Here is a 23,672-nt window from a genome sequence, read left to right on the forward strand (position 1 = left end):
CTAATAATCAGACGCCATGAAGTGTTTTATATTTTACATAATATTTGAAAGTAAAGATAACCATCTTAAAAATACTCAAAGGAATGTGTTTATTTATTCTAATTCCATTAAACTCGTTATCTGGAGGTTAACTTTCATTGCACAAAGCTTGTGGTTACTAATAAAGTATCTTCAAAATGTTCTCTCATTTTTAAGGTCTCGGGAAAACCTAGAGAAAATGCTCCGCTAATTAAATAGGGTATTTTCAAAGCACGCGAAAATCCCCGTTTCTGAAAGCCGATACTGGATTCTTCGCGTAACCAACGCCTTCAGCTCATGAGGTGTCTTCATTAGGAGCACATCAAAGCAAGCCGCGGCGAGAATATGAGATTTCGCGTGGTGTTATGCTTTGAGATATGGTGTTTGTGGCAGCGAGATTGAGGTTATACTTACTTAAAATGTGATTCTGTTATTTTATATTTTGTTTCACGAGATGCCTGAATAAAGGTCGGAAAGTTAAATCATTCGAGTGTTAATTTCTGGGAATAAAATATATTATTTTAAATATTTATTAAGATGAATTTTTTTTTCGCACAACCCTTATAAGTAATCTATTTGTATAATTCTATTAAACTTGTTACCAAAATCACGTCGTTTATTTATCTTTTTTTTCTCTTCTCAGTCTAAACTCGTCGAGTACTAATATGTTAATGTTAATTTTATATCATCCAGCGATGTATTTGTATCAAAACTGTAATAAAGTTGTATATCTATCCTTTTTTTCTAAGAACTCATCCTTTCGGTGATGCATGGCGATTTCTAAATGCATGTACCGCTATATTATAAGCCACAGCCTTATTCCAGATCGGTGGTTGCGTTCTGTCACGGAAACATAACGCAATTTACGGTAACATTCGTGTTACAGCCACTAATCTCACGCGAGTAACGCGACTTCCGACATATGCACGATTGGCTGAGTGGCATTACGCATTACCATAGCATAGTGCTTATTCAGCAAGCATTCAAAAAAGGAGGTTAATTTATAAGGTTTGGAAATTTTAATCTGGAATGAAGGGTGAACGAATGAAATTACTTCACAGACTACGGCATAATGGAGAGTTACAAAATGTGATGTCAAGTCAATACACAAGAATGCAATTTTACTTATAAAATGTCACGCCGCAAACAGCTCTAGTATGTATATTGCATGCCAGATTATTTTACTACACATCACGCTGTCATACTAAATCAGTACCTAAGAGAACACTTAAAGTATGGTGACCACGAGTTGTCTTAACCTCCAGCCTTCAAAACACACACACGTCACACACGTTAAAACTTGCCAAAACAAAAGCAAAAATGTTGATTTGTCGAAAAATAGATTCAAAATAGAATGGAACGAAATACCTTTTTGTAGGCTTTTGGGCGGCTCATTAGGCGACATTCAGATCACGAATACAGCAGCGTTGACGCAGGCGATGTCTCTGTCAAATTCCTTGATAAATAGCGTTTCGTTGCCGCATTTCTGTCGCGTTTAGACTGCTTAACCCAGCACTTATTTTTATAAGCTCCATCTTGTTTAAGGTGATCCGTAAATCATACTCGGATAAACATAGCGTGCACACAAGAATTCCAAAATTAAAAACGATCGATGTAACCTTTTACGCACGCAAACGAATAAATACCTGTCGGAATACCGGGCACCGGCGACAGACAACATAATCTGCGTGGAGCGTGCCCCGCGCGACCTGCCCAGGGCTTAGCCACAGTGTGTACTGCGTACAGCGGGTTTGGATGTATTAATAATAGGCCTTTTCATCTGTGTCAGATTATGTAAGCAGTATCCTGGTGACGACACTTGCGTTCGTGGCTGTATATTAATATGCGAGAGGATCCCGCGTCCGTCCACACACGCGACAACCACTATGCGCCCCAGGTGGGCGGGGGTTAGCCTGATGGTAAACAATTATCGTCCATGGACACCAGTAAAAATAACCGGTTGGTAAATATCAAATGATATTCCGCACATATCCAAAAACACTTATTAGTACTACGGCCCAAATTTCGAACAAACGATCTCTGGTTTCAAAGTCACACACTACCGCTATTCCAACAATATCAATAGTATTTTCTTCAAACGACCATTCTTTAACTCTTCTGCCTACTGCATTTGTCTCTACTAGTATAACCCTCGTCAGTAAAGGGTTAAGGCAGGTACAAAAACGCCGGCCCGCATCCGATATACACGTTTAATTGTACCCATAGATTAATTATTCCATACAACCTCTTGACTGCGTTGATTTTATCTACCAATACACGCTTTCAACAAGTTTGTCCGTATAACTTTACCAAGGGTAGAAAACTTTTAAGTCAAAAGTTCGTTGGACGTTTTGCCACTTTAGCCTGATTCAAATAGAGCCCAGAAGTGGGATAGGTAGTGATCGTAACGAATTTAAAAAATTACAATATTTCGATAGGTTTAGGCAAAAGTAAAGTCTAAGGGATACACCAATTACCTATCGCAGAAAAAAATAAGAACTTCCATACACATATCACATAAGCACTGGGTAAAACTATTTCCGTAGGTAAATGCTGTAACGTGTCCACTCACAGGTCTAATATGTACAAGATTGTCTGTCAAAAATCAAAAGCGCGACCGAAATCGGAATAATGTCAAATGTCATTGGAAATATTTAATACAGAATTAAATATGTGATTATGAATATGTGAAGAAATTACGTTTCTTTGCTTTTCTATCAGTATATTCCAAGATATAACTAAATGCATTTTCCAGTTCGCCAACTATGTGATATCTTCTCTTTTACACGCTTCAGTTATCTTTAAGAACTGCTAGCTGTGGCTGCAGCTGTATTCTAGATCTGTTGTCCGCCCACTGCCTTCGTTGCCAAGCGAAGTTCGAGTTAGTAGCTCTTGTGCAGCACCATTGCATTTTACATCTCAAACATTACAAAGAGTAGCCAAATAGATACAAATAAATAAAGCCGCAAAAGCAGCCATTTTTGGCTGTTTGACCCCAAACGCTCTAACGTCGCATTGATTGGCACATTCCCTCGAGTCCGAACCAGCTTCATTCCAAATGCTTACCGATCACAGTTTCAAGCAATTAGGAGGCCAATCCGAACTTACATTTTGATATTAAAAATGTCATTTTGTTATCATTCATGCTAGCATTTCGCTCGTACGTTCGTGCGTCTCACTCGCGCTAATTAATGTACAGACAAGTCCGAGCGAAATGAACACGCGAACTTTATCTAACTGACACCATTTTGGTGTCAGGGGGCAAGCCAAGATGACAATCGTTGATAAAAAGCGCCAATCAAAATTTTAATAATTAATGGGAAGAGTCACTTGACTTTTCGTAGCATCTATCAGCCACATACATTTTTACTGTTCGTTCGGCGTTTGTCGATGTACAGTCAGCAGCAATAGTTTCTAAGCGCTCGAGGTGTTCAAAATGATCTTGACGCGAATTTATTGTTAAGAGAATAAGGGTGAGTCAAGGTAATTTTGAACACCTCGCGCGCTTAGCAACTTCTGCTGCTGACTGTAGAAGTGTCATCAGGCCCCAGGTGCACGTTCGATTCGGCTTATATATCTTCTTAATCTAGTTTGGCCCAAATCTTGACTCACCATTCAATCACAGCACATCCAGTTTCAACCGGGTTAAACCGCCCTAATGGACGCAACTATTTGACGTTAACAAAGGCCCCGATATTTGGTAAATATTCTAGGTAGCCCGGGCGTGCGTATTCAAGCGCACAGGTTGTGGGTTCGGTTCACGGGCAAATGTTTGGTGTTCGTGTCTATGGGCACGTTGGTAAATTAAATTGTCGTGTTTACTCTTTATGATAATTAGCGACGGAGTACGTTGCATTTGACGAAATTTTAATTTTATCGCAACCCAATTCACTCGCACTATCTCGCGTAAAATTGTGGTCCATATGACAGTTCCTTCAAGCAAACTTCAGGTCTCATTTGGTTGGGCTAATTAAAATTAAAAATAATTGGAGAAATACGTTTTTATCATATTTTTAGTACTTAAATGCCACATTTCTAAATAAATTAATGTGCTAAACTTCCAAAGTCTATCTAGAAACATTTTATATGACAGCTACTTCATATGAAAATGACCTGTCATGGGGATCATTATTCGATGCTAGAGGTAATATAGGTACATTAAGTATTTAAGTACGTTGCGGGTATTATCAAAATCAGACTCTCTTCAAACACCATCATAGAAAAACTGTCAGCGCCATTTTATCTAGTGTAAAATCAATGTTATTCCATGTCATTAACTTTTTCTTTTAAAATGTGACTCAAATAAATCATCATCGCGAGCGCAAATTACGATTACTTTCGCCGATGCCCAGTATTCCGATCGTTAACTATTTGATAGCTAAATTACTTAGCTAATTTACTGTTACAGTTACTAAAGTAGTTTTAGTCACTCGCGCGACATGTTTCGGAGAGCCTAGGTCTCCATTATCAAGCACTAACAGCGTATGAGTAGCGGTCACGATAGCCTAACGCCTAATGTTAATGTTGGTATGGTTGGTATGTTCTGTCGTAAAGATGTCCTTCTGTTCTGCAGGAAAACAAGAAGATTTGAGGAGAATAGTATGGGAATGCCGCCGGGACAGTAACCTGCAGCTCGAACTTCAGGGAACAGGCGGCCTAGCCAAGGTGACGATCGCTTGCACTTCGCCATCGAATCGCTTTGTGTCTCTCTATCACTCTTCCATATTAGTGCGACAGTGACAGTTGCGCTTCGTTCGCTACGTAGCGTTAGCGATTGGCATGTTGTCTACGAGGCCAGGGCTGACTGAACGCGACACGCGATCGACAGCCCGCCTGCTTTCGGCCGAGCGTCCTTACACTACATCTACATCTACATTTACATGTTCTGTCGTGTCGTGTTTAAATTCAAACAAAATCACATTTCTAGGAATCTAACTTCCCAAGCACTACACACCTTGAATCGCAATTTCTTGTGAAAAACAGTGACCTCAAGCAATTCGGCACGGTACATAATAATCCGGGCAGAGCACGTGCCGCGCCATAATCACGAGGCTCTCGAGAGCGGGTCGAGTGGCGACGGTAGCGGGGGGACGAGCGGAGCGGACTGCGATTTAGATTGGATTTTATTAGGTTTGGATATAATTTAAAATAAGAATGGGAGAGGATCAGGCTGTCAAGAGGGCGTTCTTGGGACGACCGACTGGTGGCCGCGTCCGGTGTGTCGACCCAGGTATCGCTGGGAAGTGTGACGGCAGATCTGTTTCAGCTTCGCGTCAGTAACTGGCAGGAAGTTGCGCAGGATCGGGACAGGTAGCACGCTCTCGTTTCATCGTTTCAGAGGCCAAGATTCTCTTTGGATCGCTGAGCCAAAATAGTTATTTTGGATAAAATTTATTTGCAAGAACAATAACATTTCATACTAATGGGTTCCTGAAGAGTGATACTCGCCTGGAGCCCTTTTAAGTTCATGGGCTCGAAACCCAGGTCTTAACAATGGGATTTCAAGGCATATTACATGTATCGTCAGGTGACACAAAACTCACTAAATAATACCACAAATTCAGAGCCATAGTAACAAAAGAAGGTTGCATTTTTCTTAATTTAGTGTATTTCACAACCGTTATTACTCCAGTCACTTCTTGGTGAAATATCGTGGCTTGTTGAGCACACTGGATGCGTAGTTTTCTCTCTGGGTTGAAAGTTCAAATGGCATTTGCTTTCTCGCATTCTCATTTTATCATCTTTCTTCGCATCCTGTACATCGCTGGGTCGAAAAGTAACAAAGGTGCATAGTGTCAATTGCTGATGTAATGTCCGTCAAAATATGTCAGTGTGGTGAAACAGGGGTCTGGTAGCCTAGCATTCACGTCTTTAAAAACGGATTGTCTGTGCCAATCTTTGGGAATAAATCCGGGCAGCTCTAAGATAATTATGACGTTCCTAAATTTGCCTTAAGAAACTGTCAGCTTATGTCTCGCGCCGCACACGCCCTCAGGCCGCCATCTCAATTCCGTAGCTCCGCCCTCGCAATCGGCCTTAATACTTCGTGTGTACAGATTACGAGTATTACCAGAACACTACAATAGTAAAATTATGCCTTGAGCTTTAGGAAACCAAATATGTGCGAGCACTTTGCACTGAAATTGAGTTCAAATTTTAATATTTTGGAGTCGAATCTAGATATTAATTTAAGTATAGACATAGTCCACCACATCTCTCCGGAGAATTCTTGAATATTTTGGACACATAGCCAGAAAGACTGGAGACAACCTGGAAAAACTTATGGTCACTGGTTCGGTGGAAGGAAAGAGAGGAATGGGCCGCAGTCCAATGCGATGGTCCAACCAGGTTAGCAAATCATGATGCTTTAGATGTCGCAAGAGATCGAAAGGCCTGGAAATTTGCCATCCGGAATTATGTGGTCCACACAGGAGGTCACGACCCTCAGCACTGACGGGAACGAAGCAAGGAAGCAAGGATAGCAATAGTCGCGTAATACAGGACAGTAATCAATTACAATCAAAAATCTCTACTTGACTTTGACTTGACATATATCTACATATATGCATGAAATTAAAAGTTGTTGAATGTATGTTTTTTATCAACAGCTTCTATTTATTAACGCGATACCAAAGTACTATTTTGCCCCACTATAACTCCCGTTCACAATAAGCATTACAGATTAACGAATGCCCGGCGTTAAGTGCGGTTAATGGGGTTGTTCGACGGTTTATTGAACGATCTACAATAGTATTAACCACTGTATAAAAGAAGATAAGTCTATTTGTTGTTAGGTTTTAGTTGTGCTAATGAATAACAGGCAGTATACTGTAAAATCCTTAATGCAAGCTGTCACTTTAAAAAGCAGTGTGCATTTGCTATTTGCAATAGCATATACATATTAATTTTCATCCTAATAATACCTTTAAGATTAGGTGGAGTAAGAGAAACACTGAGGCAAGAGAAACCCTTATAAGGAAAATAAACAGTTAGTGAAACTTAAAGATATTGAAAATTAAATTAAATGATAATAAGTACTAAAAATAAAACTAATGCATAGATAACATTTACTGTAAAATACTTACGTAGAAGGACTTTCCTACTATAGGTACTGTTTCCCTTGCCCCGAGCAAAAGAAACTATTTTCTCCTACCTCACCTAACCTTACCCTAATAGGGTGACTGCTATAGTTATTGGCCACTACATAGTAATTGGCCACTCTTAACATTTTTTTTTTTTTTATTGATTAGGGAAACAAACAGCATATATAATTCTTATAGCCTAAGAAAGATATTTTAACACATTATCCAAAACAGTTTCCACTGAAAGTTAATACATGCAATTTTGCTCAATAAGGCTTCAATTGGCTTGTTTCTTTCTGAGTTATTAGAAGTGGCCAATTAATATGTAGTGACCAATAACTATAACAGTTACCCTAGTATTATACTTACCGCGAACATGGCGCTTGTACCTACAGAATTAAATGGAACACAATATCATGAAAAAATACATGGTAAAATCGTGTAATAAAGTAGAGTATACGGCTTATATGACACAAAATTGAAATATTTATAAAGCCAACATGCTCAGATCACGGCGCGCAGATTAAATATACGGCAGCAAAACTCAAATAACACGCAATATGAGGATACCAAACCCCTTCTATAAATAGAACATGTTCAGCTCTTTGAGCGATATACTCCAAGTACTTACTACGCAATATTCCCGCGGCTCAATCCCTGCAGTCGCGTCTCGGTGTTTGTTATTCATCGATGCATTGCCGCTAATCAAAGGAATCGATCAGCGAACTAGAGCAGCGTTGGACTGTGCGCAAAGCTTAACAAACGTCCTGATTTCGCTTGGTGCGAAATCGTAATCAAGCTTGTTTGTATTTCTGCTTGGATGAATGGTTAGACTTAGAAACCTCTTAGAGCCTTTATCTTAGGTGAATGTGTTTCACCTTTGCCCGTTAGATTACGTTTTAATTAACTTTACTATTTCGCTAAGATCCTTTGGAAAAGGCGGTAGGCCGGAAGCAAAGGTTTAGGCCCGGTTTTAGGCTGTCAGCGAAATTAGCCTAATCCATATTTAATTATTTATCGAACACAAACAAGGGATGGTAGTTTATTTATTTTTAGTGTAATGTGCTCTTTGGCACATTTACAACCTAATAAATATGATATAATTAATTTAAACGTTATAATTAATAAATAAATAAACGTAAGACGAATCACGTCAATGTTTAAATGCTTTATTCGGACCTATCAGGTTTTAAAATAATTACAAATTTTATTTCTATTTTACCAAGAAGCCAACGTTATTGATTCATATTGAATACCAATGACTTAAGTGTAATTTAAAAATAAATAGAGAAAATACATATCATTCAGGAACAAAAAAGACCAAATATCTAATACCTAATATTCGAAATATGTATATCTCTAAATTCCATTTTAAAAATTAATACTTTATTCAAGTAAAATCGGTACTTAAATCTCCACGTACAACAAATTAAATCAACCCTATCACCTCACAATCTACTCTGGCAAACGCTCAGTAATCCCTTTCTGGTTGCCTCAGTAGAGCAATTTTAGCTAGAAGATAAGAAACGAGCATGCGAAACGATGCCGATTCAGCACATCGCGAGAAACAGCTGCTAATCCCAATCAGTCCACAATAAAACCAATAAAACAAGACCCAGGAATTCTTTACAACAACTTGCAACCAGAGATGACATTTATGTTGGTTAGACGAACGTGGCGAAGCGATGGCGATTACAGACCAGTTTGCACGTCGCAAAGACATCGTCAGTATAAACTGATTGTGGAGCCAACGAACTCTGCATGCATCAAGACCACAATCTTTGTCTTACAACGATTCTAGAATGGCTTGCACATGGCTTTACTGAAATGACTTGCAGTTCGTGAGCTGTTACAAGGTGTGGTTATAATGTACTTTTTAAACCCAAGGGATAATTCTTTATCGCGAATTATGTTTTGCACTCAAGAACTTCCACAGATAATTAGAGTTAGACCAAGTAAAGTCTGCAACGATTTTGATAGCACACGCAGTGCAAATGTTATTAATACGTCATAATTTCATAGAAGTTTGACGTTTAAAATAGCACTTTTCTTGGTACTTGTGATATATTTAGGTACATGAGCAAGTGTGCGCGCGACGCAGTACAGTCACCTGCAATAATATGTTATACAACGATGGCCGCAAAAGTATCGAACACGATCTTATTTGTAGCGCCATAAGAGCGTGTCATATGTTTTTGCGGCCTTCAAAGAGTAACATATTTGCAGGTGACTGTACGTACACTCTGAATGTGCCTCAAGTCATCGATTGCATCAGAAATGCCGGTGGCAAACACGCATACAATCTGCCAATCGATATACAGTTACAGTATCCTAGATTTATTAAAAAAAAATTTCTGTAAGTAGGCCTTAAGAGCTGTTTCGCAAGTTTCGCAAAATTTAGAGTGACATTCTTGCAGCTCCTTTCGTGTTGCAGGTGTCTGTCTTTAGCCGACGGTGATTGCTTACTATAAGTTGATTCGTCCGTTCGTTTGCCTTCAATATTATAAAAAAAATTGCATAACTCGTAGATTATCACATGATATAAATATGTATCCCTCGCGACATTCCCTAATTGCCACAACTCGAGCGTTATGAGCATCTGATCAACTTGGGTGATCGTTAATGACATACTGCCTTAATTAAAGGCCAGCTTTCAAACCTCAAAGGATAATTAGATTTGCCATTTGATTATTGTAGCACACAGATATCACATATAAAGGTATTATATGTGATATCTCGATATCTCTAGGGATACACGTTTGTGTTGTGAGCATTTAACTCGGAGATGTATTTGGATTTATTTATATAGTTAGGCATTACCAAATTAATTTTAAAGTCAAAGCGTCGCGTTTGCATTTACTTACGTATTTCGGCGAGTATAGAATTAAATAGTGATTTTACAATTTTAGCACTTGGTATTAATACATTCCATTGTTTAAAGCTACGTTTGAGAATTATAGCAAATTGACAGTCATTTTCTTGGGACTTAGATTTGTTTCGTAAATACATTATGCGAATACAATGGTATTATATATTTTTCAGAAAACTCCCATCTATAAAATAATCCAAATTCAACTTTTTAACAAGAAAGTACTTGTAAAATGGCAGCTTCAGTCCTCAAGTTGAAGTTAAATAGATGTCGCCCCCAAGTTACAAGAGCGTAATCAACAGACCCCAATAGTCATTCATAAAAAGACTTAAAACCCAAACGCCTTTTTATACAAACATGAGGTTACAGCGTTTTCGCGTAGAAAGGGCGTAAAAGGCCGTTTTTCTTATGAGGATACGGCGTTTTTAATAATCATCAAAGTACCTACAAGTGCAAAATATGACAGGCGACTAATGAAGCAGCTTAAAGTAAAAATATACGGTTTGAAGATATAATTAAAGTACAAATTGGAATATTTAAACCCTATAATACCCTCTCAAAGTCCATACTTTCTGTAAGACGAAAACTCGTTGACGCTGACTTTTTGGTGTTTCCAGTTAGATTCGTGCTATCGAGGTTCCACTTTAGTTTGATTTTCAGTTTATCCTGACTAGAACTTGGCTCCTTATGCCACCTTTCAGCCACTCTCATGTGTATCTCATGGGTATGTGTCAAGTATTTATTTATTCTGCAATGAGTCATCAAGTACTCAAACAAACGCTGTGCGGAATGAGAAAAGTCGTAGAATGTCTGGGCTCCCTTACATTCCACAACTCTTCTCTTTCCGCACAGACTCTATAGGTAAAGCAAAATACTCGTACTCATAGTCCACCGTACTGTACATTTGTACAATCTATGAAATGTTGCTGTCAAAGCACAATCTGAATACACCCGCTGTAGCCTCATCCCACGATTGCAGCTCCCTCCCATCATTCGCAATCCGCTCTTAAACGTAAACAAGTTTTTTTCTATTGTATCAAAGCGGCCCTTTGTGTAAGAAATAATAGACTTTGTATTTCCATGTAGATACGGTTTGCTATTCATCCGGTAAGATCTGGTTATAAGCGGAATGGATTTGAATTTAAATATTCCCTTTGTACGTAAGACGGTGTTTGGCGTCGTCTAGATTAAATTTTGCGGGATTGTGGTGGGTTTTGTTGCTGAAAAATGCATAAGGAATAGTTGTGAATCTTGGTAAATGTGGGTATGAATAAGGAAAGTAGATTACAGTAAGTTTAAGTTATGTAAATGTTAATTTATTATTGCCTTTTCTTAAATGGCTAAAGAAGTTTTAGGGCACCAGCGAATATATCCGGACCCTGTACCTATATATTTCGTATAATCCACTACCTATATGCTATCTTTATATTACTTATAGCCAGTGCGATATTGAATACCGTAAACCGACCTAACTATAGTCCAGTCATACTACTATGTTCGACAACTTCAAGACGTAATTAAGTATAAGTAACACTTCCATTCATAAAAATAATTAGCCATAGAACTATTACATTCAAATAATAGTCCCACCTAAACGTATTTTTTTTTTCAGGCAAAAATTGGCCCATAGATACTCGTAAATTCCTTAAAACTAGCATACACATTATTATAAAATATCATCTTAAAACAAAAACACAATTATCAGCTCGATTCGGAAAATGGGTTAGATTTCTACTAGACTTCAACAAGTTACGATACGGATAATTTAAAGATATTTGTAAGATAGATATGTCAAATTTGACGTTTCCGCGATTCTGGAGGTCCTCTTGAACGATTTCGACAAGTTATGACTTAGATATCCAAGTCACATCTAATCGATATCTAATGTAGATCTAGTTGATCTCTAAATCGTCTCAAGATCTTGTGATTATCTCGAAATCCGAATAGGCCTGTATGGCTGCGATGCAGTTCGCAACCCCGCAGCGTCAGGGAGCCGGCCGCGGAAGCGCCGGAACTAGACACTTTTCGGCCAAAACTCCTCATTCGCTAGACAAATAGGTCTTACTTATACAATTTGCTAGGATAAAACTATACCAAAGGTATTCCTTTTCGTTTTCATAACAAATGCTTTGTCGATTTCCGTCCATCCCAGCTCCCAGCATATAGAACAAATAACATATTCCCAGACTGTCAACAGTTAGCTCTGTATTTACGATTACGGAAACATACAATATGTCACGCCATCCCACTCCCACTTAGTCTTAAGTGCCCCCTCCACCACTATAACTGGAACCACGCATCGACTTGACTTTATCAGACCGTTCGGTTTCGTAGGTGGCGGAAAAGGTGCGGGAGTTCAAATCAAATTGGCTGGATGGAATGACACTTGGACTGGATCCAAAGTGTCCGAAACGGGGCTACTTACCGTGACATAACAGTTTCGGTAACGCGCGACACGAAAAATGCCTCCTAGGGGCTTGTAAACAGCGAGTGTTACATTTTTAAAGGTTTGCTATTTTCTAGAGAAACTTTTGGACCAAAGTCGAACATCATTTCAGGAGAAAATTTACTGTTTGACATAGACCTACCCCCCTAGGACCTCCACATTGACCAGCGGTACGTTACCCTCTTCGAAGATCTCTCTGCAATTTTGACAAGATCAAAGGCCCACCTTGTTCGTTGCTTTCTCGTGCTCGCGATGCTCGCGCTCTCGTTCGTAGTGGCAACTTAATAATAACAAGAAGAAGAAATTGTAATACAGATAAAATAGAGCGAGTAAACATTTTATATACAAAACTTCTACGCGCTCTACTTTCTTTGTATTACATACAAGTGTAATGTCATTACTATCTGGAGAGCAGGGGAATAGAAAACGGTTTTTATTTTTCACAGCGTGAGATTGCAAGGAATAGTTATTTCAAAAGTATTCGATTTGAACAAGATTGACACAAAAAATATGTTCTCAATGTCTTTACTTATATCTTATACATATTACATAAACCAAAACCGATAATTGTCCTTACAAACACGCCCGTCTCACAGCCCTCACATGTCAACACGCCATGTCAAAGACAATCGCAATCACCGCACGTTAAGAGCCGAGACCCAAAGAACAAAGGGCGTGTCAGGTAATTCGTTGACCGCTGTGATTGCGGCTTACCTAGCAAAGGTGCTGTTGGCCAATGTAACTGACACCTTGAGATTTCTTAGAGGACCCCGAGACCAAAGTGTGGATAATGTGGTTTTAGTTTCAAATACAAATACAATTGATGGACGGAGAGCGGATGGTAGACCCAAAAAACGATGGATGAATTGTTTATACGACAACGGTTTCACTCACTTGAATTTTTAGTCGCTATTGGCGACATGTTTCGGAACGATGGATGAATTGTGTGAAAGAGGATATGAGAAAGAAAGGAGTGAGGGCTGAGGTGACGAAAGAAGAATGAAAGAGAAAAACATGTTGTGCCGACCTACATAATGTGGGATAATGCAGGAAGAAGAAGAAGAACTTCTGGGATTTTGTTTTGAAACTTTGAAAGGGACTCGGAGGCACTCATTGAGATTTTTGTTCAGGGCACTGAAATCTATTTTTTTTATTATGCCTATGTGTGTATCCCACTGCTGGGCAAAAATATATAACGTATCAAAATCCCAGGACATCTGGAACCACATTTTCCGTACTTTAGACCTGCGGTGTTTTGTGAGCAAGCTTTTTTATATGGGGGGACGAGTTTTGATGGCAGATCTGTAATATTTTGGAATTGGCCAAAATTTGTAATAAAAGTATTTTTTACTTATGAATGTTTGTGTACTATTTTTACCGGTTTCAAAACTCTAATTAAACAGTTTCGAGTATTACTAATAAGTACTTATATCAAAAACTGTTCAAATAAGCATTATGGAATTTTTATCTCATGTAAAAATATTATTTTCACAGGCACTTCTAGAAAAAATTGGTAATTTCTTAACACATCCCGAATCTGCTCGTTTAAAATTATAAACAGAGTTATTAACTTTGAATACGCCCGCGGGCGGCGAGTTCTATGTATATTCATGGGTTTAAGGAGGAGTTTTACAGGTTATCTACGCCTTAAACAATTTTATTTGGGCATGAAACAATCTCACCTGCACATCGAAAACGATTGGAATACTATGCCCTTTTTGAAACAAGGTCTTTGTGATGTATGTGATTGGGATGGGAGTTTTCCACAAAACCCTTCCATGAAGAAAGTTTAGTGTTGGTATTTGAATAATTATTTTTAACGGCATTGAGAAAAGAAGACGATTTTGGTTTGATAGGCTTTTTCATAATTTTTTATAAGTAGGGGAAATCTGGGAGACTTGGCCAGGTGGGAAAATTGAACCATTTTATTTAAAAAAGTGTCAAAATCAAATTATAAAGTTTATCAGCACTCCAATATCACCTAACGATACACATCCGGACTGGGTAAGTCTCCAGTACGGCTACCACCAGTTTTGACGTTGACATAACGTTCACGTCTATGTAATTTACTTTCTGTACATCTCGTTTGCACTAATATGCTAGTACGAGCGAGATGCATAGAAAGTAGTTACTTAGACGTGAATGTCAATGTCAAAACTGGTGGTAGTGGTACTGGATTCCCCCTAAGTATGTTCCAAAGTATCTGGGGCCCGTTTCTCAAAAGCTTGTAACTTGTAATACAAGCGGATGTGACTTTTTGACAGCTTATGATAGAAAGGGACTTTCCACTTGTATTATAAGCTTCTGAGAAACGGGCCCCTGGTTGTAAAAATATTTCATATTCTATTTCAATTGTAAGGTTTCTTGATCATACACAGCTTCTCAAACGAAATAAATTACTTCGGTTGAAGATGGTACCGTAGAAATTCAGCCGCCATTCTTAATAAAATCTACATTATTACAGAACGAAGTGAAATCAGAAATGATTATTTACTTAGATACAGTATTTGGTTGTTACTTAATATCGTTTAATATCTGGGAGACCGAGCTTTGCTCGGAAAACATATAGAAACACAAAAATGCGCATTTTCCCAGAGACAAGATCTAGCTAGATCGATTTATCGCCCCCGAAAACCCCCATACAGCAAATTTCATCGAAATCGTTACAGCCGTTTCCGAGAAATATATAAATAAACAAGAATTGTTCGTTTAAAGGTATTAGATAATGCATACTGTTTATCCTGCCTGCATGGGAGCGTGCAATACAGTCGCCATCAGATATATCGGAGCGGCCAAGGTGCTCACAAATATCGGAACACGCCTCTATTGTCAGGGCGTTAGAGCGCGTGTTCAGATATTGTGAACACCTTGGCCGCTCCTATATATCTGATGGCGACTGTACATAATGACAAAATTCAAATAACATAACAATGGAGCTCAATATAAATTTCTAAGCACATGTTAATTATGATAGCTCAAGATATACTTACCAATTTATAAAACTACTTTTAGTTCTAACCTAGAGTAGAGGCACCTAATCAAAAAACACTATTGACCTAAAACTAAACTATAGCCGGTCAAACAAGTTTGTCAGTAGAAAAAGGCCCGAAATTCAGATTTTCTATTGGACAATAACGCTTCGCGCCTAATTATTTTTAATTTGCCGCTCTTTTCTACTGACGGAAATTGCTTGACAGAGTATAAGTGTGGTCGAAGTACGCCTTTTCGCTATAGTATCACCGGTCTACAAGCCAGTCCGTCAGGTGGCGCTTAAAAACACTGCCCTGAGAGCACCTCGCTTGTAGACTACTATACAGGGTGGAAAGGCACGACGATCCTTCCCGGAAGTATTAGGTCGTTTAAGTGATACAGAGACTATTGGTAATGGTAAGAATCGTTAATTGAGTAAAAAATAAAAATTGCAAAAATACTACTTTTTAACTGTGGTGATAACCCTATAGCATGTGCACATGACGGCTAGATTAAGGATCTCCGTCGGGAAAGCTCGGGACTTTACACTTTTTTCCGATCGTTGACAGTATCGCAATGATGTATGAATGACGCATAAATGTCAAATAAATCAAATGCATGCAAAAATATTACAAACAATTTTATTACTTTCTTAGATAATTACTTTTTTCCAATATTTAATACTATCTTCTTTTCACATACGGTGTTCAAATGTACCTCCGTGTATTACAACGCCGCCGCAGCCCGTACCCGAGTATGTCGATGCACATGCGATATAGTGTATGCTCTTCGTCATTTATCCTCCGCAGAAAGCACCAATTAGCCTTTGTCTCATTTCGTCCGCAGTTTCACATTCCGTTTGGTTTGGTACACCATATCTTTTACACAGCCCCACAAATTTAAATAGCCACGAGCATCTAACATTTTTATTTGAAGAATATGACATTCAATAAGTATAGTTCAATGAAAATTTAATTTCAAACATCAGACGTCTTGTCTATTTCCTACCACGCAAGAAGGTTTGTTAGTTTGGTATTGAAGAAGTATTTATTCTTGATTTATTCTTAGTATTTCATTTTTGCAAGTTCATTTGGTGCAACTAACACAACCTACTTGTTATTTTTAATTATTTTAGATAGTTTCCAATTATTCGAAAATAATTTTGTGAAACGTGTTAAGAAACTAAAACCTTTTTATCAGTCAAGGAAACCAGAGATATTTATAAGACGATTGCGTACTTTTGAGTGGTTGTCAATGTCACCATTTGAACTGTCGTTGTAAACAATGTTGTGGTTAGTATTATTAATATTAAGGAATAACATAACTATTTCATTCAAGTATTGAACAAGTGGAACCACTAAGAAAGCGAAAATCCTGCAATGATTCTTACCGTGCTGTAAGCAGACCTAAAAATGGTTAGATGGCAACAAATTAGCATAATTTCCTGTTGAATACTGATTGTTTACAAGTAAGTTCATTGACCCTGTCACGTGTTAGGGTTAGAACAAAGTAGTTTTTTGCGTGGATGTTTAAAAGGTCATAATTTAGAAACGGTTGCCCATATTAACATAGTTTCTATGGAGAAAATATAGAGCTTAGGCTAAACTATCTCCCATTTCCGGAAAGGATCGTCGTGCCTTTCCACCCTGTATAAGTACATGTTCGTGACGTTTCTCCTGTATATCGCTTTATGCATCGAGGATGGTACAGAGATTCATGATAGCCGGCCTTGTCTGTGTATTAAAATCTATGTTGACTTGAGTATTTGAGCATTTTAGTGTGTTTTGTACGACTTTATGGATGGAATTCATTCATAAAGTGGGTATTCACTTTTGGAGAAGGTACATTTAACAATGATTAGTTTCCAAATATTTTATACTAATTTCTTCGCGTTATTTTTTGGATATTCAGAGGACTTAGGAGGAAAATATAGTAGTATCTATTTAAATATATAAACTAAAGAAGCTAAAACCAACAATATAAACAATCTATGTATAATCCAAATCACCTCCACTAAACTACAAGAAAGCTAATAAAAAATCACCACCTTCCTCTAAACTACAACAATACTAAGGTACCGGTACCAAAATACCGGTACTGCGGTAAACGTACATATTGCGCACACGCGATAACCAGGTTTAGGCATCTAATGACGGTACTCGATCTCATTTGCAGTAAATCATTTAGATAGTGTAGGCCCATTAATGCGTATAGAGAAGTAGTCTGCCACACGGAGGCGTATTATGATTTTAGTCGCAGGTTATGAATTTGTTGAGTTTGTCCAGGTTTAACAGGTCCTGTCAGTCTCAAAAGAGCCACTTTTTCAACCAGAAACACCGCTATTGACGCTGACTGGTCATATTTATAAATAACAAATCCGGATCAAATTCATAACCAGCTATTAAAATCAGAATACGCGTTACGACTGACTAATGATTTGTAGACTTGTTTGCAATAAATATAAGGCACAGATGTTGAGTGTCGCTGTTAGTATCTCAACCTTGTAAGCCATATGTGCATTACAATGTACAGTCGACGTCAACGATGTTTACACTTTTGGACCTTACTCCTTTGTAATAAGGCGAAAGTGTAAAGATATCTGTAACGTCGACTGTACACTCCGTTTCACATTGATTTAAACTTTCACGATTTTCGATTACAATTCTCCCAATAATAATATGTACTATGTAATCTACATAAGAAAATATACGTAATCATTACATTAGATATTTAAGTCTTGGTCGGCATTTATTATACGATTATCACTCGGTGAGGGCCCCCAAACTGTGATCGATAAAGGGTGTAGCGTGTTGCACGTCAAACATGACATTGTCATGACATTTATTAAACCTTAATTGCTGCCGCAAGTTATCTACTTGTGAATATTACATAATCAAATGTCAAATCATCGAACCTATTTAACAGTACATTTCGCATTTCACACAGTTACAAGAAAAACGTTTAAAAAACTTAAACCCTTATACGGAAAATTTATAGATAACTATACTCTCGCAAACCCACTTTGTCAGCAAAAAGCAGGAGAAATAGCATGCTCAAATATACTAACATACATAGACTGCTAAAATCTTTACTTTTCCTAGTCATTTAAAAAAGCAATCAACGATATGTAAGAGTTAAAGGTAATTTAAACTGAACCGAAAGCCTTAAGTCTTAAATATTATGTAAAAAAACTCAGTAAATGATTTGTCAAATCTTATACCACGCAAGCGACTACCGAAACGATTCAGTCCACTAGATCTCGCAAACTTTTTAATAACAATAAGAGATAAAAACATAAGGTACCGCAATAAAAGGAGTCGTAAAACCTTCAGGGCTCCACCGGGCAGATATTGGATCAAGTCTACATACAACCCCATAATTGAAAATATTATCGTTTGTGATAGTTTCGAAGTACTTACAACGCTATAAAAAGGGGTTGAATTCTTAGACCCCTTTTGACTGTTAGTTACATAAAATTAAAATAAATCACATAAATATCTGGAATATATTATGTACTTTTAATGGAATATAATCGTAGTCGGAATAATAGCGCTTAAAAATATTTTCATGGAATAAGTAATCAACTCGCGTATTCAAACAAAGAGATAATAATATTATTTATAAACCTTTTATGTTTATTTATTCAACGAGTACGTTGACGTACAAATGTATAAATAATATTTGGTTTTATCAAATTATATTTTCAATCCATACGAGCTACGAGTACCTACTCGCAAATTCAAACTTTTTGTATAAAAGGTTTTCTGTCCGGTGTTTCATTTGGTTACCAATGATTATTTTCATAAATGGTTAACTTTTCAGTAAGGTAAGAAACGTCCTAATACCCAATACATGACATACTGCTGTACTAAGTTTTAAGATGACATGTACAATGTCAAGAGAGAGTAATTGAAGGGATGTTTACAAAAACAACATAACTGACTACACTGGTTGACACCTGAAACGATTAACAATGTTCTTAAAAAAGTGTCAACCGCTCTAAGCAGTTATGTTGTTTTTGTAAACATCCCTTCAATTGTGGGATATGTATGAAAAAATCATATTTTAGCAACACTTCGTTACTGCGTTTGAGTTTCATAAATACCATAATTACGCTTTCGTAAATCAGAGCATTTTTTTTGTAAGACACACAGTAAAATTGCGCTTAAATTGTACAGAATATGGAACTCAACATACTTATATGTCCACCAAAATCGAACGATGACGAAAAAAACGAAATATAAATCGGCCCAAATGCAATAAACCGTCTATTGGCCTGATTCGAACTTTAAGATACGTCACAAATTTGCTAAAGTTACGATATGGATCGGATATGTCAGTGTCAAAAGTGACATTTTTGTTTGAAGAAACATCAGTTTTGTATGTCAGTTTGAAGAAACATCATATGTCCGATCCATGTCGTATTTTTAGCAAATTTTTGACGTATCTTAAAGCTCGAATCAGGCCGTACAGCCTCACCCGTACACTCCACGTTGACAATTTACGAGCGGCCGTATTAGCGGCCCTTCATCTTTTATTACGTCGCGAGATCGTTATGAAAACGACGAACAGTATGGGATGTGATTTATTTGGCACGCTTAGGTTTTGTGGGAATCTAGTGTGGGCAGAGATTTGTTGGGGATTGCGGATTGCTTTTTTTATTGTTGTTTTTTATAGGTTTGTTTTCTGGGCAGTATATTAAGTGCATTGTCAATCTTTTGAATATTTTATCTGTATATATGTATGGCATTCCATGAGCTGTCCCATACAAACACATTTTTTTCGTATATTAAATAAGTAGGCACATTTTTTCACAAACCAAAATAGCACTTTTTACAATCATTGTGGTGAAAAAAATTCATATCTGTAAATCTTCTGAAACTTTGCGTTTGTACGGGATCGCGGTAGACAATATCGTGGAATACTTCATATGTGGGTGTAAAAGGAGGAACGAATAGGAGCTCAAACTGGCTTATTTTTCTTTTTTTACAATATATATACATAGTTCTTTTTTTTATTATTTTTAAAATTTTTGGAGCAAAGTAGGCACATTTCACGATGTACACTACACATATAATATGATTGATGCCACCGCACTGTTTCCATCTCACCGTGACTTAGACGAGACGAGTGCGTCACTTCGGTTATTGGATTACACGCTCGCGTAATTGATTATGAAATAATCAATTTAATAGAATATGGAGACTAATTAAGCTTTTCAAAGGATACTGTTCAAAGCGGAATTTGTTTAATAGACGAGAAATGTCAATTAACTAAGGATATAGTTACATAAAGTAAGTCTAAAATAATATAATAACGTTGTTGAGTACTAACCTCATTATACACGAACCTTTATATCAAGGCATGTTTATATAATAATAATAATTTCAGCCTATATTCGTCCCACTGCTGGGCACAGGCCTCCTCTAATGCGCGAGAGGGCTTGGGCTATAGTCCCCACGCTAGCCCAATGCGGATTGGGGACTTCACATAAACCTTTGAATTTCTTCGCAGATGTATGCAGGTTTCCTCACGATGTTTTCCTTCACCGAAAAGCTAGTGGTAAATATCAAATTATATTTCGTACATAAGTTCCGAAAAACTCATTGTTACGAGCCAGGATTTGAACCTGCGACCTCCGGATTGAAAGTCGGACGTCATATCCAATCGGCCACCACCGCTCCCATGTTTATATATCAGCAATTAATTACCCACAAACCAAAAACAGGAAATACATAACATAAATCCTATACTCAAATTGTATAATTCCTACTACAACTTTTATGAATTTAGGCTATCTAAAACTAACCATTTTTGTCGTAACGCCTAATACAAAACAAAAGTGGTACCGTATATTTTTAAAAGTGAATAACTTTTTTTAGGGCGTGTCGCTTTTTCTGAAAAAAAAGTACCTAAATGATTAGAGTTCAATTTTTTTCTGTCTATTATATTTTATACCTTTCATTATTTCACAAATTCATTATTTACCAGTTTTATCATGCTCTGTGCGTTATTTATTTTTCACGCAATGCAGTAAAATTTGTTTCAATTTTGGTAACATTTTTTGTTCGTTATATTTTTTTGCTAAAATTTTAACGGCACCTTCGGGCATGGCTTTGTATTACAACCACGTAAACCGTGTCTGTGTCCGTGTCGGCTGATTTTCATTTCGTAATATGATCAAATATTTAACAAACCAAATATTTAATTTAATTTCTTTGTATTTTTAATAAAATGTATCAGTCGCAATTGCAGAGCCAATTTTCTATATCTAAATTGAATGGATACTGTAGTATTTAAAAAAAATGTTCATTCATGCAAACGAACTGATTAGTAATAAGTTAATTGATTCTGTTTAATTAAAAAAAAATTTTTTTTTTTATTTGAGCTACAAAAGCCAAAAATGTAAGTAGTCATAAAGCCACTTGCGCGTTCCAGGGTTAGCCAACTAGCTCGGAGTTAAACGTTTATACAGGGTTAAACTGTACTGTATAAGGCCCACTTGCACCATCTCACTAAGCGGTTAACCGTTACCCCAGTGTCAAATTGTACAGGTTAACCGGTTAACCCCGGGTTAGTGGGATGGTGCAAGTGGGCCTAAGCGGTTAATTCCCAGTTAGTTGGCTAACCTTGGAACGAGCTAGTGGCCCTTAGAGCGTTTTTACTGTCCCTCGACAGAATAATTTATTGCACTTACGAACAAGATAATTCGTAGTGCAATAAATTGAACAATACCCATTGTAAGAGCCATAGTATAGTACACACGGTAATCTAGGAGATATTTAGCGCTCGTGAGCGTTTAACTGCTGATGCTACTAACGGCATTGTTAAGCGTTCAAGGCGTTACCGTTCCAGTTCTGAATGTTGAATAATATTCATTATCTTATTGTTCACTTTATTACACTACAAATTATCGTGTTCGTAATTTACTTGTAAGTTTACTTCAATTACTTGTAATTGTTAGTTATTAAGTTATTATTTTCACGTCTCAATCAAAGACGGTGAACTAGTTAACTTTTGTTATAGTTTTTTTTCTATCTTTATTATTAATTATTATGTTCGTGCTGTGATTAGAAATTATGTATATTTTTGTTAGGGTCCGCTTTTCTGCTTGATTTTTTCTATTGATAAAGAGAAATCAAGAAACTAGGGATAGAAAAGACGAAGATTTATAATTTGTTATGACATTATATTATATCTCATCTATGATGAAGGTTACGTTGTTAGTTTCATAGAAAAAATAGTAATTAATTTAATCTGAAACAATGGCCATAATGAATATATTAAAATAAGTAATCCCTTTAAACTCTTTTCTCTTTTATTCATGAGAATTAAAATACCCTTTTTAATAAATATGGAACTGAAAAAAAAATGTTAATGGAATTTTAATTTTTGAACAGATGGATTTCTTTGTCCCCGTGTGTAAGTGTAATGTTATGTCAAAACTAACAGCGACTAACGTAATCGTTAGTGACATTTAGAAGCGCTATAAAATCGTATGTAATTAAGGCTCGTAGCGATTACCGTGCTACGCCGTAGAGGGTGCTACGCTCGTAGCACTAATCGCTACGGAGATTAGTCCGGGATTGTTTTGTTGAATAATGAGGTTTTGTTAAGGTTTCTTTTTTCAAGTTTTTGTTTTAAGGATGAATATCGTGTAACAAACAATTTAGTTTTTTAATAAAATATGTGACCGATTATTTAAGTTTATGCTTGACTTTTCTCAATGATTGTTAAAACAAGATCATTTAAAGGGATAATTATAACTTTACATCAAATGTGAGAGAATTGAATAGCTCATATTTTCTTGAAATTCAGGGATTTCGGGTTCTGAATAAGATAATATATTAAGCTTTTTATATATATGTTAACATGTTTATAAATATTTAACACGCAAAAAAAGTACTTTTCTAAATAATTATGTTAGTTAGTTGTAGCTTTATTTTATTTAAATAAAATAATTTTCACTTAAATACAAAATTTTACTATTATTTCATTCAATTTTCAAAATTAATAACATAACACGTAAATTTATAAATACCAGTAAAAAACATTAATCTTTGCCAAATTAAAAATTAATTGAAACTTACGTTATTTTTTATGTAGCATTATTTTAGTTAAATAAAATGATTTTCACCAAAATATAATTTACTAATAATTTAAAAATTTACTATTTTATAAATTTTTTAACATCAATAATCCTGAAACCTACATAAAACGCAAATTTAAAATACCAGTTAAAAAAAACATTAATCACAAACAGTAATTAAAACTAAACTAAAAATTA

General features: G+C 36.6%; 1 protein-coding gene across 11 annotated transcripts in view; it reads right to left on the reverse strand.

The window, feature by feature from the left end:
• Window positions 1–23,672, reverse strand: part of LOC134792614 (disintegrin and metalloproteinase domain-containing protein 11) — a 721,926-nt gene that overhangs the window by 511,126 nt on the left and 187,128 nt on the right. The window lies entirely within an intron of this gene.

This window comes from Cydia splendana, chromosome 8 (genome assembly GCF_910591565.1).
Source record: "Cydia splendana chromosome 8, ilCydSple1.2, whole genome shotgun sequence".
Taxonomy (NCBI): Eukaryota; Metazoa; Arthropoda; class Insecta; order Lepidoptera; family Tortricidae; genus Cydia; species Cydia splendana.